The sequence below is a fragment of the Neopsephotus bourkii genome, unplaced genomic scaffold, assembly GCF_033783945.1.
Source record: "Neopsephotus bourkii isolate Nb327-2 ecotype Australia unplaced genomic scaffold, CSIRO-AGI_Nbou_v1 NB_1060, whole genome shotgun sequence".
NCBI classification, from domain to species: Eukaryota; Metazoa; Chordata; class Aves; order Psittaciformes; family Psittacidae; genus Neopsephotus; species Neopsephotus bourkii.
Genome location: NW_026901548.1, coordinates 3,207,682 through 3,225,585, shown reverse-complemented (window position 1 = coordinate 3,225,585; position 17,904 = coordinate 3,207,682).

Below are 17,904 nucleotides of genomic sequence, written 5' to 3'. Positions count from 1 at the left end.
CACTCCAACCAGGAAACCCCTCTCTAAATCCACATGTCTACCCATGCAGATGCCCTGTGCTGCTTCTTGGGCTTTGCTTTAGCCCATTCCATCCTGGGATGTCTCTTCTTGCTGGCACAGCCCTGCCTCTCGCATCCGCACTGCTGCTGTGGCACCGGAGCTGCGGGAAGGTTTTCGGCTGCTCTGCTTTCCTGTGCCGGGGCCAGCACCCAGCTTTTCCCACCAGCAGGAAAAGGCTGGTGAGCCCCACTGGAGCCAGTCTGGCTGCTTTCGGCCGAGCTGGGCGCTGGGGCAGATAAGTAAACACTTGCAGCACTGACATAAATTACTTTAGTCCTTGACAGCAGGACACTGACCAGGGTCGCCTGATAAGGGAGGGAAAGCCTTGCATGTCTCTCAGTCCCACTCAGATATTTCACAATAAATGTCACTGGGAAAGAATAGACACTTCTGTACCCATTAGGCAGCTGCGTGTTCCTGTCACCTTGAGAAGAAGGGACGCATTGTCAGAACTGTCGGAGCAGGCAGGAACCAGCTGTTAATCTGCTCTGACATCCTTTTTCACAGAGCAAGTGTGTACGGGGCGCAGGGAAAGCCAGTGGAAAGGTGATTAAAAATAGGCCCTCAATTAACACCTACAGGGTCTGTCACTGCACCACCGATGGGGAGCGTCAGCCAGAGGACCAGGATGGAGGCACCGCCTCCTCTTGGTTCAGCTCCATCAGCCCGCCTGCCCCCTGCCTCAGTTTCCCCTCAGCATGGATCACATTGTTCAAGGGCAGGAAATCTCCACTTGTGCTGGAGGCTGAAGCACATCTTGCCTTGAAAGGACCATGGATCACCCAGACCATCCTTTTGGGATAGGGCTGGTTGCTTGAGTTCAAGTAGCATGGTTGCAAAGCTGATCGAACCGATGGACCAACAGTGCTTCATCTGGATGGGTCTCGGCAGATCTTGCAGTGATACCTGAGGATGCTACCAGTGCCAGCTGGACACTGAGCTCCTCTGCCAGTCATCACCAGTGGAAAGCTGCCTGTGCCTTCAGCATCAGTACCCAGCTCCCTTCACCAACCTGGCTGGGGAGCTCCTGCTCCTTATGGACCCTCTTGCATGGCAGTTCTCATTACAGGGGCTGCCCACGCTGATGTGGTGCAGAGATGCTGGTGACAGGTATCTGGGGACTCAAATGTGCCCCATGGTTAGCTATGGACTGTAGCTCCTGGTGTGTCCATCTAGGAGACGACCTGGGCATCACTGCAGCTTTATTCTAGGTAGGTGAAAGAGCTGGAGCCTGGGCAGGGAGCAGTGTGCCTGCTCTTCCATAGGTGCCCTGGAGCAAGTGGGATGCAAGGCTGAAGATGGGTTAGATGCCCATTGAACACTCTGGCTTCAAATCATGTCCCAAATGAAAGACCTCTGCATTCACTCCCTCTCCTTTTCTCAGTGATATTATTGACTGATGTACAGGTTTCTACAATGGAAATGGGTTTGATTTTCATCCCAGTGGGGAAGATCACTGCAGACCCCTTCCTGGTCTTGTAGTCCATTGCTTACAGCGAGACTTTGTCACCTGCACGCACTCTCTGCCAGATCCTTCATCACTTCTCAAATTCCCATGTCCTGCAGATCTTCAGGCTTTGCTACATGGTCTTTTAGCTACAGGTCCCTTTTATTTCTTCAGATATTGGGAAATCTTGGGCGGAAGACATCTGCTTAGTGTCTAACTCATTTAGGATGCTCATTAAAGGGATATTCCCCTGTTATCTCATGCCTGATCTCTGAGGAGGATGCTGGCCTTGCCAGGGCCCACCATAGCACAGACTGTGCAAGCCCCATGCACCCCCGGGGACCTGGCCTTGGCTCCTGCTCGGGTAGGACAGGTCTGGCCAACACCATGAGCTGAAAGCTCCCTCACAACCCCATGTTCAATACTTGATTTTGCTCCAGTGTTTGGCCTTTTAATGTGGTTCTGCTTATTTTTATGGGTTTCCCAATCTGCCCCCTCCCCACATTGTTTATGTTTTCGGAAAGCCTTCTGTTTAGTGCCTGTAATACCCCTGACGTCCTTCAGCCGCAGTGATCTCCCCTTGTTCGCTCCTCTGCGGAGACTTAACTGGGATTTGTTTCAACACTAATCTCTCAAACTGTTTATTAAACCACCTCCTGATTTATCTGCAAAAGATTTTCCTTGAACTTATAAAATTTCAATGAGAATTCCTTTGGGAATTCCACATTCCCCTCTTACAAGCACTAAATCCTATTTGTTCTCAGTGTGAACCCCCCCCTTGGCTCGTAGCCTGGAGGAGGCAGAGAGCATGGATGCACACTGCAATCAAGCAGCTCCGGTTGCCCCCCTGCCCCATCAACCTCCCACCTCCAGACAAGGAGACTGCTAGAGCTGCTCTGCTGAAACCATTTCTTTCCTTTTCACCCCCAGACTTAGCTGCTTGCAAAGCTTCCGCATTCTCCTGGGTGAGTTTTCCTTGTTGTTTCATCCCCTCGCACCTAGTTCCAAGCCCGTAACATGCTAAATAATTCCTCTTCCACCTTGGTGTTTACATTCTTCAGATACTTTCCGCTGCTTTTCATGTCCTGACTCATTCGGCCCTTTGCTGGGTTGTACCCAGCTCCTTTCATCTTTTCCTGGTGGAGCAGCCTCCCATCCCCTGCTCCCTCCAGCAGTGGCAGCACCGGCTAGGCTGCTTTCTTCTCCCCCAAAAGACTCATCCACCATCCCAGTCCTTCCAGGATAAGGATGCCAAAAGAAGCCAAAGGATGAGCTTGTTCCCTGTTATCCAGCAGCTTTCCCACCCAGCGCATTCCTCTTTGTGTAAATCAGGTCTAGATCAGACGAGGCAGTGTTTTATACCCATTTTTATACCCATTTCTCACTCCTCAGAGAATACAGTTAAAACCCTGACTTGAGAGGCAGTCCCTGAATACACATGGCAAAGCTCCATCCTTCCATACCCAGATGCTCTACCCTAATTCCCACACTACCACCACAGCTTTTCCTAGTGCCCAGGGCAGCTTTCAGCTAGAGATGAAGACAGAAAACATTTCACCCATCTGGAAAGAAAGTATTTAGTGTTCAGCTCTTCAAACAGTTTTTGGGCTCTGTTAGAGGAAGAAAACTCTTTAATGGTCCATATACCAAATAATGTCACACTGGGGGTTCAAATCCTCCCATGGGTTCTACCCTTGATGTCATTTGATGGTGTATTTAATATAGCAAATTCAGTGACTGAATAATACAGCTATAGAAAAGGAATGTCAAGACAGTGATTGGAATAATGTGGCTATACAGAGAACTAAAAACTACCTTATTAGTTTAATACACATCATTTCCCCCAACACACAGCCCTTGACTAAAGTCAGCCAAACAAAACAGTCCACCTACTTATACACAGGACACTTCAAAGAGAAAATTAAAAGGGACAAAACTGATATGAGAGGATGAAGAATCCCAGAGGGTCCTTATCAGGATCCCTCTCAGTGGATGTTCCCATGTTTTAATGGAATAAAAAAAACAAGCAACGACAACAAAACCGACCCGGCGCAGGAGCCTCTGTGGCTGATAGAGGATTTTCCTCTGGCTAGACACAGAGTCTTTAGGAAAGCTGTGGCAGAGTGTGGGATCATTAAACACCTTCAGATTCCTTCCCCGCTGCCAATCACGGCATCAGCAACCGCCCTCTCCGTGGCGTCTGCTGATCCCACTTTGAAAACCTCCCCATTTATCACTGCTGGGAGAGATCCTGCTGAGACCGCTGGAGCCTGCTGCTTGTCAACAGGGCACCTTATCTTCTCCAAACATTTACTTAACCCTTTGTCTGGCAGGCCGGGAACAATGGGAGCCTGGCCACGGCCCCGTACTGGGGATCCCAGTTCTAGCTCTGCTGGTCCCTGCCTGGCCGCTGGCACTGGCAGTGGGCTGAGCAAAAGGAGGATGCTGGAGATCATCCTAGTTCCAGCCTCCACCTCCATGGAAAAGGTCACTTGTAACACAGTGGAGCAGTGATTTATCTTTTAAAGCATTTTCTACCAGGGACAGATGTACAAGGAGCTTTTCTAACTCCAAGAAACCAGTGAAATACATCATGAGTAATTCATACGGACCCCCAAAATCAGATTTATCAGCCCAGAGTTGATACAACTCTACTTGAAGGAATGATACCACCTTCAGAAGATGTAACTCTTGTTGTGCACTGCTATAAACATGACTTAAATTTACCCTGTACTCATTGCCATGGCAGGTAGAACATTCCAGATGCATCTTCATTGAACAATCCATTTCAGACCAGCTTTTCTTAGAAAAACTGGCTTTTTTAAGAACTTTCCTATGATGTTGCAAATGAATCAGAGTTACAAGTTCCCAGTGGAGATGGGTGGAACACTTGCAACAGGAAAATGAGATCTCAATTCTTGACCTTCAGTGCAACAAAAAAGAAACCCACAGGCCAGATTCTGGTCCTAGCAACCTCTGATGTGTACTTGCTCCTGCTGTGCCATCACTTACAGAGTTAAGCAGCAGTGACGAGGAACCTGATGCCAGGAAGGATGCCCATGGGGCCACTTTTGGCATGAAGAACCTTAAAGCTACGCATGCTCACCCCATAACAAGCCTTTATCAGCGCTGCAGCAGCTGGTGGCAGGTACAGAGGCACTGGCTTAGCAACACAGAAGGATAAAAACCCCATAAAGAACCAGAGGACATAGGGATGAGCTCAGTTCTCCCGGTTGTGAACAACCTGACTAGCTCAGCAGCTGCACTGAGGACAGTAACAAATGGCTGTGTATTTGAAACCCCGTTTTAAGTCTTTGTATTGCTGTTGTAATGCTTTGTGCTGTTATCTGTGACAAGAGCCGGGAGTTCACATCTTTATCTAGGAATAAAGACTCACAGATCACGGCAGCGTTTGACGGTATGACAGCCTTGGGAAATCTGGGATATAGTTAGCAACAAACAGCCCTTCCAGCACAGCGGTGGTGGCAGACTGATGCTCCTTTCTTAATCCCAGTCCAGTTTACCAGCTTCCCTGAAGCTGTTTTAATTAACTGTCCTAAATGTACCTGCTTGGCAGAGCTGGGAATGAGGTTGATATGTGTTTCCTAGTACCCCAGCAAGTAATGCCAGCCAGGCAGTCTTCCTGAGCCATTTTGAGGGAATATTTCCCCAAAGACCTGTGACCAAGAGCTACTGTTTCTTCATTGCCTCTCTATTTCCACCCCCATATGCTTGTTCTGCAGTTTTGGACAAGGAACACACGGGCTTTCTACTGATAAATGCAGACAAGATTTCCTTGTCTTATGTCATGGTCTTTAAAGGATGTTGTGATAGGGAGCGAAGCACATAGAAGCAGGTCAAAGAAATGGTGTTATATTTGAAGTGACATGTGAGAAACAAGCACCCATGTTTATTCGTTTGTTAAAATAACCCCAAACAAACAAACAAAATCCCAAAGAAATCCAGCATAAAAGAGGCTCAGATAACTTTGGATCTAGAAGGGGCTTTTGATGGCGAAGGAAAGCAGGCTTTGGATGTAGCTTGTACAACATTAATCCTAAGGAGAACTATAGGAATGTGACATATATTTAGCCAACATGCCTTGAACTATAGAGGACACTGCTGCGTAACTCATGAATCTCATTTCCTTATGTTTTGATTGAGAAAGGCTCCCTGAAGTTGCCAGACATCCGATGTGTTCCACTGCGAGTGAAGATAATCCTTCTGGCACAGGGCACGCAGCCTTTTGTTTGCATGGAGCGTTGCTGGACTGACTGCTGAAGTGGCTGTCACGCTGCAATGGCAAGCTCTCCCCAAGCTAAGTGACATTCCCGTACCCTTGGCAGCACAAGTCATGTTTCTCCAGTGGTGAAAGCATTCAGAGGAAAGCCCTGCATGCTTTGGCAGCACCAGCTGGGTACCTGGCAAGGATCACTCAACACCGCCTGCCCTCGCTCCGTCCCACATTGCCTCCACTATGATAATAGGAGCCTGCAAATTCCTAATCCTAGTGAGCAAACTTGGAATCGCATCAATCTTTAGGGAAGAGAAAGACATCACTTTCAGATGGATGAGTTACGGGATTTCCTATCTGATTTAGGACAGAGGGGATAGAGCCCCGTCCCAGCTCACCAACACAAGCACAACCATGATGCACAAGTTTCAACATGAGCACAGGGGATTAGACATACTGAAGGCAGCACAGCTTTCATTACACATTGAGTTATCTCATAGTAGTCCTACTAGTGCAAGTAAGAATTGAACAGCAGCAGTTAAAGATGTTTTTCTCCACCCTACCAGTTACAGGCAAACATTCAGCATTGGCATTGGGCTGACAGCACACCCAGACCATTGCTGCTGTTCAGGTGCTATCACTTGCTGTTAGGTGGTAGGATTCAGCCACACTCCTGAACCCCATGTAATGGCATCAAAGATAAAGAAACCCCTTTGGGATCATCAGAAGTACTCACAGGATTCTTAGGGTACGCATGATGAAGCCGCACATCTATATCAAGCTCTCCAACCTTTCCTTGGAGCTGGTTGTTCAGGCGCAGCAACCTGCCTGCAGAGACAGCAGAACACCACTGATTATGTGATAGCTGACAGCTATAGCATGGGGTGCCCCCACAGGTAAACTTTGCCTCCTTCAGGGGCAATATTCTTTGGGAGCAGAGGACTAGTCTGAAAATGCATCCTTGATTTGGGGCACTGAACAGAATAAATTGGGTCTTTTTCCCCCCATCTGAGCTATATTTGTTTAATTCAGCAGAGAAGCATGACTGTCAGGAGGAAAAAGCCCTTGTATTGCTTCCTTCTGCAGCTTAGGTAAGTTAAATCTCACTTTCAGGCTTTCATTTCTGCATCAATCCCACCAAGACAAGAACTGCGCTTTGAGTCACCCTCTTCAGATCCCTGGTACCCCAGCTTTGCCCAGAGCAGTAAGTTACTCTGTTGGTAGCAGTGTTGGATAACCAGAAGACAGTTATGAAGCAGTAGGAAACATGAGATACACCCAGGATTGTCATAAGGAGACTTGGGAAGGGTTAGAACAGAAATAATCTCTTAAAACTGCTCAGCAAAGCTGGGGTTTGGCTAATAAAGCAGCCAGGATTACCACAATAATCCCCTATAGAGATAAATAGCCACAGGTGGAGCTGAATAGGTGAGCTTCCCTGGACCATGTCCTGCCAAGCTTGAGCACAGAAACCCTGTAGGTGTCATGTCCTCCTCACTAACTTGGGAGCAGGAACAGGGGGGGTCTCAGACCGAAGCCCCACAAAGGAAGGGTGATTTCAAGCTTCTTCACTGATGAATGAAACACTTCTGGCAGAAGCCAAAGTCATTTCTGACCTTAAAGTCCCATCCTGAGACAATACATAACAGAGATAACATCTGCAGAGGCCCCAACCGGGAGCAGGTCCATGACTCTCACTGTCTTTGTTTGGACTTTGAACCTCATCTGCTGCACACCAGGAGAGCAGCAAGTACCCACATGGGGGTAAATGCTGCATCACCAAAGGTGGGTGCTGCTTACCTGAGCCCAGCAGTGCCTTCAACCTTCCCTCTCCACCAGCACTCAAGCACCCAAGTAACCTCCCTTATATAGCCCAGCCCCTCCAGGCAGGGCTGGGGGACATCCTGCTCGCTCTTAAAGAAGTACTATCCAGATCCAGCCCATCCTCATTGAAACAGGCTGTGCTAGAGGGATTTGCAAAGGAAAGCTTTGGGCAATGACTGATGGATGTGCTGCAGCCAGGGGTGGATGTGGATAGTGCCCACCACTCATTTGGGCTACACAACATTCATGGAGCATCCTCTGCTCTACATAGGGAAGGGCAGAATGAGTATTCAATGTATAATTAGTCATCTTTCATTCATTGTCACTTCTATGAAGTGGCTCCAATCTGCAGAGAATTAGCTGGAAAAGGGGGAATTTTTTATACCCTTTTCCTTAATACAAAACCACTTTAATTGTTTTAACATTCCTTTGGATACTCCTCTCAGCTTGTTCCTCTACCTGTCATGGTCTTCCTTTAGGCATCATTTTGTTATCTATTATTTTAATCCCAAAATGGTGAGGGAATGCTACATGGAAACAGAGCAAAGAACAGCGGGAAATAGGCCCAGCAAATGGAGTTAAGGAGAGATAGGAAGGAGCCAGGGTCTGTCAGCTCCCCGGGGCCCTGCAGGGTGCCTGCAAATGACAAACAGCATTTCCCGAGCATCAGACGAGGCCAAACACGTTTCTTGATAACCTAATTAAGTAAATGTGTTGAAGCAACGTGAGTGTGACTGGGTGCTGGCTCCTCTGCCTGCACTGCTCTCAGGGCAGGAGGCAGCCCTGATGCCACTGAGGAGGGTACAGAGAAGGTAAAGCATTCTTCCAGGGTGATAGGACTGAATAATGGGCAATGTGGGAGTGGGTTATGGCCAGGAGACCCCTTGTCACTGCTCAGTAGGGGATCTGCAGTGCCTGCTGGAGGGAAGCTCAGTGGGTGCCCATCTCTGGGGCATCATTCTGTTGTTTGAAGTCAGGGTTCCCTTATGGGATCTGCCTGGTAGAAAGTGTAAATTCAGGTAAATAAGGGCTGCCAGCCTGGATGAGTTGAGTATTGGCACTGGGAGTACTGAGGGATGTGTTGGAGGGACCTTTGGGTGATAGCTCTGGGTAAAACAAGCTGCATGTATTATTTAGTTATAACACTGGTGCTGCTGGAGTTGCTGGTGAGAGTGAAGAAGAGGATGGTGGTGGTACCCTGGAGAGGAAGGAAGCCCAGTGCATCCATTGCCTGCTCTCTCAGGTGAGCCAAGAGGCAACCTCAGCTCATTTCTGTGTCCTGGTGGATCTGAGCCACCCACCAGTGTGTTTTAACCTAAAGCCTTCTGCATCCATCTACTTGGTGCTTTGCAGCCTTCTTCCTCTGCTCACACACCCACTCTGGACCCTTACCAGTGGTACCTTTAAATCTCCTCTTTATTTTCCACTCAAGAAGCTCCCATGACTTCAGCACGGTGTCCCCAGCATGTCCTGCATCTTGTGCTTTTTCTGCAGCCAAAAATAGAGATCTGAGTCTCAGGAGAGCAGTGCTAGGGCTGAGGACACAGTGGCTATGGTCTGATCAGGCTGGGGACTCCCTTCCTCCATCTACTCGGGGCCAGCCCACCGGCAGCAGCAATAAGAAACACTCCCATCCCACATGCTTGCTCTCAGGATGAAAGATTACATCCTATCCTTCCTTCTCCTCCTTCTCGGTCCTCTGCTGCCTTCCAAATATGATGCTGAGCCACGTGTATCCTGAGCAGCATTCGCTCAGACATGACAACCTGGACTTGACCCCTGAGGTTCTGGCTCCATCGAGTCTTCCTGGCGGTTTCGGGCAGCAGGAACCTCTGTCAGTGCTGGTGATGGATGGGTTCACTGGGAGAGAGGACTACAGACGAAAAGTCTCTCAAACACAGCGACAGGCAAAAATAAAATAGACCCTGAGCAGCAGCAGCAGCTTATTGTGAGCAGAGCTCGTGGTTCACTGCTGTAAAGAGCTGGCCCTTCTTGGGGATGTTTAGTTGTCATCATCCTTTCTGCAGCCTGTGTTGTAAATGAGAGCTTTCTCTCTTGCCCAGGTGTACGTTGGCTTTCAGGATTTCCTGCTCTTCAGCTTAACCACCACCAGCTGAAATAAAGCAAATCATAGAAACATTGAATTGCAGAATGGTTTGGGTTGGAAGGGACCTTAAGGATCACCTATTTTCCACTACAAATAGCGTAGCTTGGGGTGATGGTTTGCACTGCAGGAATCCCTGGTGAGAGGCATCCTGGAGACTGGTCTTGGATACATCATCCTCTTGACTCCTCTGCAGTGTCAGTGCAGACAGGAGAGGAAACAAGGGCAGAGGAGAAAAGATCTGACCATGTGTTTCTGCCTTTTTTTCCAGATTAAGCCATTTCCTTATAAGAGACACACACCCTGCAGTCCAAATATTAGCTGAGTTTCCATTTTGGGCAATGCTATCATCAGCAAACTCCATCCCAGCATGTGTTTGTACCCAACTCTGCTTCATGACATTTCAACATTGAAACTCTTTGGTTTTTCAGACTCGCATTTCATTTCTGTATCCAGTGCAGAAGGCAGGGTCATCCAAAGTATCCTGACCCACGGCACTGGATTGGAGGAACATCAAATCAGAGGGACAAGTCACAGAAACCATTTGCTGCTGCCCTGGCTCCATGTGCCAGGACATGAACAGAGCAGTGCTGCTTCTGGGGACAGCTTATTCCACTACCAAAGCAGCAACAGGAGCCACATTGTACAAACCATTTCCTTCAACCAGGAGGTTGAAGTCTAATCCTTTGGGAATACTGACTTCAACCAAGGAATAGGGGTTGCTGTCGGACAATGACTGTGTGTGCTCCGAACCCTTGCCCTTACTGCCTGTGCCCCTTATTCACCTGGTACTTTATGATGGGTTATGCTAACATACATGAAATTTAATTTCCGGTTATTAACCTGCAGGAAGGTATTGCTGTTTTCAGAGGAATTGCTTTGCTTCCAATTAGTGTTGCCCTTTGGTTTATGGTATGTTGTTTTTCTTGAAAACCTTTGAACCAGGTTGTACACCAGCTGAAGGGCATTCTGGGGCTCTTAATAAAGATTAACTCTTTTCAGGCAAATACACGTCCTGATTAATCTATAAGGATTGCACTGTTGCAAAGGAAGGGGATCTCAGGATACGTTAGATGTCTCTTCGCTTTCCCTTCACTTTTCCCCTTATATATTTTCTATGTTTTTCTGTTCCTGGGGTCCAGCCTTGGACCAAAGGAGATGCCCTTCTTTCCATTGCCACAGCAGGTCATGACAGAGTAAGAGTTGCCTTCAGAAGCTGGACCCTTAGCAACTGCCCTTCTAGAGAAAGGTTTTGGGCTGGCTTTGCCTAACCGCCCTGTAAAACTTACATGGAGAAGAGGAATCTTGTGACATCAAGAAAAGGGAAATGGGGGTTACTGTCACTTAGGAACAGTGATATACAGATCTATTTAATAACTTCCTGAGTCTTGACTCTCACTGCCCATCTTTCCCCATGCTACGATGAAATTGTATGGCTCCAAATCAGCTTTAGTCTTTCTGCTTGTTGGGTATCATTCACCCACACCCTTACCTTCAGAGTGCCAATGTACCATACAGATACAAAGGCAAAGTGTCTTTGATATGTATATTTTCACTCTGACTACCTTTCAACTTGCTTTTATTACTACATTACACTTGTATCATGCTGCCAAGAGCTGCAATCTCCCATGTTCATTTATTTTGTCCTTTCATTGGACCTTCCCTGGTCAAAATATTTAAGACCAAGGGGGAAAAAAAGGAAAATTTAATTTAGAAAATTTAGTGTGTATTATGACTTTCAGCCAAACACTTCTCCAGGCTTCCTGCGGCTCCCACAGGACCAATGTGGTTTGCAGTGTGGGTACTTGTGCTATACCTCTGCAAGGCAAAGTGATGGGGATTTGTCCGAGGATGACAATTCAAAATACATCATTTTTCCTTTAATAAAGCTGTTTGCATGAGCAACACCTGAAGTTTATAGTCCTCTTATTTAAATAAATGGCACACAGCCTGTGCTGTTGTTCCACATTTAACAACAGAGTGTAGCTCTTCTTTTCCAGTAAGATCACTTGAGGAGAAGACTGTTGGTGTTCCGAATTAGTTGATGGCAACTTTTCCCTTAGGGCACTATGCCAATCAAAGAGGCTGTTGAAGGTGATCCCACAGCTAACAACTGTCACTGATGCAACCTCTCGAAACAATGCTGGCTCTTTATTAGCTCTTTACCACCCAGGCTATGACTTGATGCTAAGCAATAAACCACTGATGGAGCTGAGCCACCCACCGGTATGTTTTCATCTAAACCCTTTGGATTGCCTCTGGCTCCCTCTTTCCCCTTCCTGTTGTGTCTGGGTGGCATGAAGTGTAACTTTCATATTGGGTGCTTCCCAACTTGGTGCTGGTCTCCTGATGCCCACGGAGGGCACCATGGAGGAAATGTCTGCATGGATTTTACTGCAATTTAGAAGCACCTCAGCATTTCACAGATGCAAACTCAAGATCTGTGTGCCAGACAACCGTGGGTCAATCTATTCCTTGGCCATACTCATTCCCTATGGAAGTGGGTGCTTCATTCTCCCCCTGTTTAATCTACTGTCCTGGGCTAGTGCTTCTCCTGAATACTGGTCTATAAAGCAACGAGCCAAGATCCTGGGTGGGAAATACATCACACTTCCCTGTTTTCAGTGTGGCCATACATCTGCAAGGACATGGGGTGAGCAAAATGGCTGCAACCTTGGTGGCTCTGCAGACATTTATTGTGACAAGCAGCTGGGGAACAATCAAAGTAATTGCTCAGGGCCAACGTACGTGTTTCTAATGAGTCTTGTTGCAGAGGGACTTATTCAGCCCATCTGCATTATTTACACAGGACAGCACTATCAGTAAAAAGCCTTATTATCTTCTCTGTATTTGTTTCTATATCCTTCGGTTTAGCAACTCTCAAATTCAGTGTGGGGGTTTAGTTTTATAGCTTGTTTCCTCTTTAGTGATATTATCATGGAGCCAATAAAAGCGCTTTCCTTCTACATCTGGTCAAGGAAAGATTTTGCTGGGTACACGAGTCATATTTCTGAAAATGCCTCCAAGTGAATATAAAAAGCTGTGGGAAGCAATTGAGTTTATTGTTGCCTTATGTACTGTCATTAATTAGGAAATAAAGCAAACGGCTTTTTATATCACTTGTAATCAAAATGTTACAGTCTTAACGTGAAGTCTTCCAAGTGCAGAGCCTGAAAGCGCATGCTGTTCTTGTACAGATGAGCAGAGAAGAAAAGGATCATAGAATAGTTAGGGATGGAAAGGACCTTAAGATCATCCAGTTCCAAACCCCTGCCATGAGCAGGGACACCTCACACTAAACCATGGCACCCAAGGCTCTGTCCAGCCTGGCCTTGAACACTGCCAGGGATGGAGCATTCACAACTTCCCTGGGCAACCCATTCCAGTGCCTCACCACCCTAACAGGAAAGAATTTCCTCCTTATATCCAATCTAAACTTCCCCTGTTTAAGTTTGAACCCATTACCCCTTGTCCTATCACTACAGTCCCTAATGAAGAGTCCATCCCCAGCATCCCTATAGGCCCCCTTCAGATACTGGAAGGCTGCTATGAGGTCTCCACGCAGCCTTCTCTTCTCCAGGCTGAACAGCCCCAACTTTCTCAGCCTGTCTTCATACAGGAGGTGCTCCAGCCCCTGATCATCCTCATGGCCTCCTCTGGACTTGTTCCAACAGATACATGTCGTTTTTATGTTGAGGCCACCAGAGCTGCACACAATGCTCCAAGTGAGGTCTCTCGAGAGCAGAATAAAGGGGCAGGATCACCTCCTTCGACCTGCTGGTCACGCTCCTTTTGATGCAGCCCAGGATACGGTTGGATGGGGATATCCTCCAGGATACAGAGCTTCTTTAAAATTCACAGCCCAATTTTTCAGTGACAGGATAAAAGAAGCTGCCATACAACAAGGCATGTACAGGCAGGATAATGCATGCGTGGAGACCTCATAGCAGCCTTCCAGTATCTGAAGGGGGCCTACAAGGATGCTGGAGAGAAAGTCTTTACTAGGGACTGTAGTGACAGGAAAAGGGGTAACGGGTTAAAACTTAAACAGGGGAAGTTTAGATTGGATATAAGGAAGGAATTCTTTCCCGTTAGGGTGCTGAGGCACTGGAATGGGTTGCCCAGGGAGGTTGTGAATGCTTCATCCCTGGTGGTGTTCAAGGCCAGGTTGTACAGAGCCTTGGGTGAGATGGTTTAGTGTGAGGTGTCCCTGCCCATGGCAGGGGGGTTCAACTGGATGATCTTAAATTCCTTTCCAACCCTAACTATTCTGTGATTCTATGTTGTAGCTACCCAGATAGTCATGTGGGTATTGTGATTTATTCCACCACTGCAGCATCACAGTAACTCTGGTAATTGGCTGAGCTCATACTATGCTTCCCATTCTTGGGTACGACAAAACACCCATCTTCAGAAACCACTCTTTCCCTCTGCTTTAGATTAAATTGACATTTTTGCCCCTTAATCCTGTTTTCATAGAGTTCAGAGTTTTTCTGACCCCCTTTCTGCCTCCCAGTTCAAAACATTGAGCAGGCTAAAATATAAATAAGAAACACAAACAAAATACTTTAAAAGAAAAAAAAAAAAGAGAAGAAAATCATTTCATCAGCAACCCTTTTTTCACAACCTTTAACATTAGGTGCCTTTGTCAAGTCCATTAGGACCATATCTGCCCTTTCCGGAGTTTGAATGCTTTCATATATTTGGCTCCATATGAACAAACTGGTGGAGCAAACATATTAGTAGATCATTTGCCATGTACATGATTCAGATACCCAGACATGTACAAAACCCAGGCAGGGATTAACCAAGTCTGACAGCACTGAAGTGACTCCAGTTCTGTGTATGTATAAGCGATAATGAACCAAAGGCCCTGTTTGCCTTCAAATAACACACAAAATGATTAATTAGACAGAGGGCATGAGTAATAATCACAATATTATATGCTCTACCATAATGGAACGCTGCTCTCTTCTTGCTTTGTTCCTCTAATCTCCGAGAGGCAAATATCCACAGGGTGTTACCAGCAGAGCTGGAAACAGATTGCAGTCGCTCGCAGTTTATAAGCAGCACTTCTTTCCCATTGTGATTTTATACCCCCGGGACAGACAGAAAACCCTTTCAGAAAATACATATAGTTGCTAAAGGTTTAAAGGGGATCTGCAGGGAAAAAACACAAACCCAGAAAGCTCTCGTAGATTACAGACTTAAACATGTTCCCATTAAATTCAGTGGCAAAGTTTTCCTCGATTCAAGGTTGGATCCTGAGTGTTTTATCATCAAGATATCCTTTGGGGAAAATGATGTTGTTTGTCATAGAGATACATAAGAAAGTGTTGCTCAAACCCACTTCCTGTTTATTCATCTACTGATGTAATGCAAAACTGCTCTATGGAGTATTTACCAAAGCAGCTCTTCTGGTAGCAGGGTTTCCACTCTCAGCAATGCTCTGGCACAGGTACCAGCCAGGGCTCGCAGAGTCAGCAGAGGGAGCAGGAGCCTTGACTTGCTCCTTGTCTCTCTGAGGTGCAGTGCAGACAGCAGGTTTCCAAGCTCAGAAGCACAAGGTGATACCAGGAGCCACCTTACACACTGCTCCATGGCACAGAAAGCCAGGCAAGAGCCTGCTTCCAAACTCCTCTGCAGCTACAGCCCTGTCCTCCAGCCGTCTCCTGTACTCAGCTAAATAACAAGCAGAGAAGGGGGTAAAATCCTCTGCTAACACCTAGTTTCTTTATGGAACAATCCATATTTGTTCCCTTGGGAAGCCCACACATTGTGCAACAGCCCTGGGGTAAGTGCAGAAAGGTAGTGCCCCAAAAGCATTATTAGTTTCAAAATCAAATCCACATCAAAACAGTTATCCAGCTAAAGAGTCACACACTTTGATTTCATCATTTAAGCAGCAAACCCCGTTTTTATGTATTGCCTACATATGGGTTTGTCCTCTAAGTTTAAAAATACTATAAGCAAATTCCTGTCTTTCCCTATTTTTAGTTGCCATTGTCCACTGTGATGTTTTGGTTGGTGCTGTATTGACTTGGATGCTCATGGATCTGGGAGAGGTTTTGGAGGGTTTTTTTCAGTAGGAAGTGACCAGTGAACACAAGCTGTGATGCATTTCTGCATTTTAATTCATTAAGTAGAGCTCAGCCCAAGGGAAGCTGATGCATTTCCTCAAGTATTCCTTTATCTTCTCCCCCAGGGACCTTGGGTTTAGAGGGAGAAGGTGACTGCCCCCCTGCATGGGAACCAGCCTCAGAGAACAGAGTTTCCCAATCCATATTTACTTTGTGCCACCATATTTTTCTCCTTCAAATGACTCCCACATCTCTTTCCTCAAAGGTGACTTGGTCTGGGAGGGGCACTTTGCAAGCAGGTCATGTTCAGGTGGAAGCAGCAGTCAGTTTTCCAGCCCCCAGGGTATTTCTGTCTCAGCAACATCAGTTTCTAGTGGAAATCTTTATCCAGGATTGAGAAAGGGCTTTCTCATTCTTTCAGTAAAATAAGCTGTTGCCATCATGACCTCTTGATCCAACTCTGCCTTTGAAGCATCTCACGCTGCTGATGGACATTGTAAATGAAGATGTGATTTATCCTCAGAGGCTATGCCAAGCTCTTGCTTGTGTCAGAAAGGTCTGAGCAAGAAAGAAGGTGTTCTTATAGCCTACTCTAGAAATACTACCTGGATAAGCTTGGGAAAACCATAAAATCACAGAATGGTTGGTGTTGGAAAGGACCTTAAGATCATCCAGTTCCAACCCCCTTGCCATGGGCAGGGACACCTCACACTAAACCATGGCACCCAAGGCTTTGTCCAACCTGGCCTTGAACACCACCAGGGATGGAGCATTCACAACCTCCTTGGCAAACCCATTCCAGTGCCTCACCACCCTCACAGTAAAGAACTTCTTCCTTACATCCAATCTAAACTTCCCCTGTTTAAGTTTTAACCCATTACCCCTTTTTCTGTCAGTACAGTCCCTAATGAAGAGTCCATCCCCAGCATCCCTATAGACCCCCTTCAGATACTGGAAAGCTGCTATGAAGGCTGCTGTTGTTGTAACATTGCAGTAACCTCTGAAATGCAGAGCCAGGCAGCTCTGCCACTGCAACTCATGAACATCAGACTTGCCTTCACTCCTCTTGACCCACATCATGCCCATTCCCATCAGCAGCTGCCCATCCAGCACCTTCCCTTCTCCACAGCCTCTGAACCCCACAACCTCCCTCCCTGCCAGCCCTGACATTTACACACAGGCTCCTGCCTTGGCAAAGTTAGAGCCTGATGCAGAAGGGAAAATATTCCCTTCACTTGACATACCTACGTGTTAAAATGAAACAGGCTTGTAGAGGAAAAACCTCACCCTTATCAGTGTGACATTGTGGAGTCTCGGGATCATAATCCAATATTAGTGTGCGGCAGGGATCCTACTGCTGGTGCAGACTGTGCCTGGGGAGAGATTGGACCTTGTGCGTGACCTCTGCCTGGCTCACAGGTCCACCTTCACCTGCTGCATACCCAGCATGTCCCTGCACAGAGATGGGTACTTTTTGCTTTAGGAGTGAAGAGAAAGGAATGGGATCTTTCCTCCTCGGTCACTGCCCTTGTGCAAGGTGCTCTGTAAGAGGGAAAAGCCATCAGGAAAAGCCAAATCTCTCTGGGCCTCCTTTATGCTCTCAAAGCTTCTCAAGCTTACAGAAGGAAGGACCATGGGAAGCAGGAGGAGCTGTGTGCTGGGGGGATGCAGCAGGGCAGAAGGGGAGAAGGTTGGGTGCAAATCAGTGCCTTTTCCCATCAGCCTGCCTTCCAGATCTGGCCCTGTCCTCCACCCTGGAGGCCACAGGTTCACTTGAGTTCCAGCTCTTTACCTTAAACTTGCTCAATTACCCCAGTTTTCAAGGACCTCACCTTTTTAATGCAGCAATCACAAGGGGTATGGAAGTACCATTATTTGCCCTTTATTCTGTTAACATCCACTTGCCCTAAAGCACAGGGCAGTGGCTTTAGGAGGACAGGTCAGCCCCACTGCTCCCCTTTTAGGGTGCAGAAGGAGGTGTGGGGAGCCAGGCAACTTTGTCCCCAGGAGTGCGATCATCTGAGGCTCCATCTCAAGCCACTGGACCTGCATGATCCAACTGCCCTCCTCACCCATAGGGATAACAGGCTGTTTATAAAGCCAGGCTGAGGTGTAATAACATGAAATCTGAAGCTGAATCTTTAAGGATGAAAAA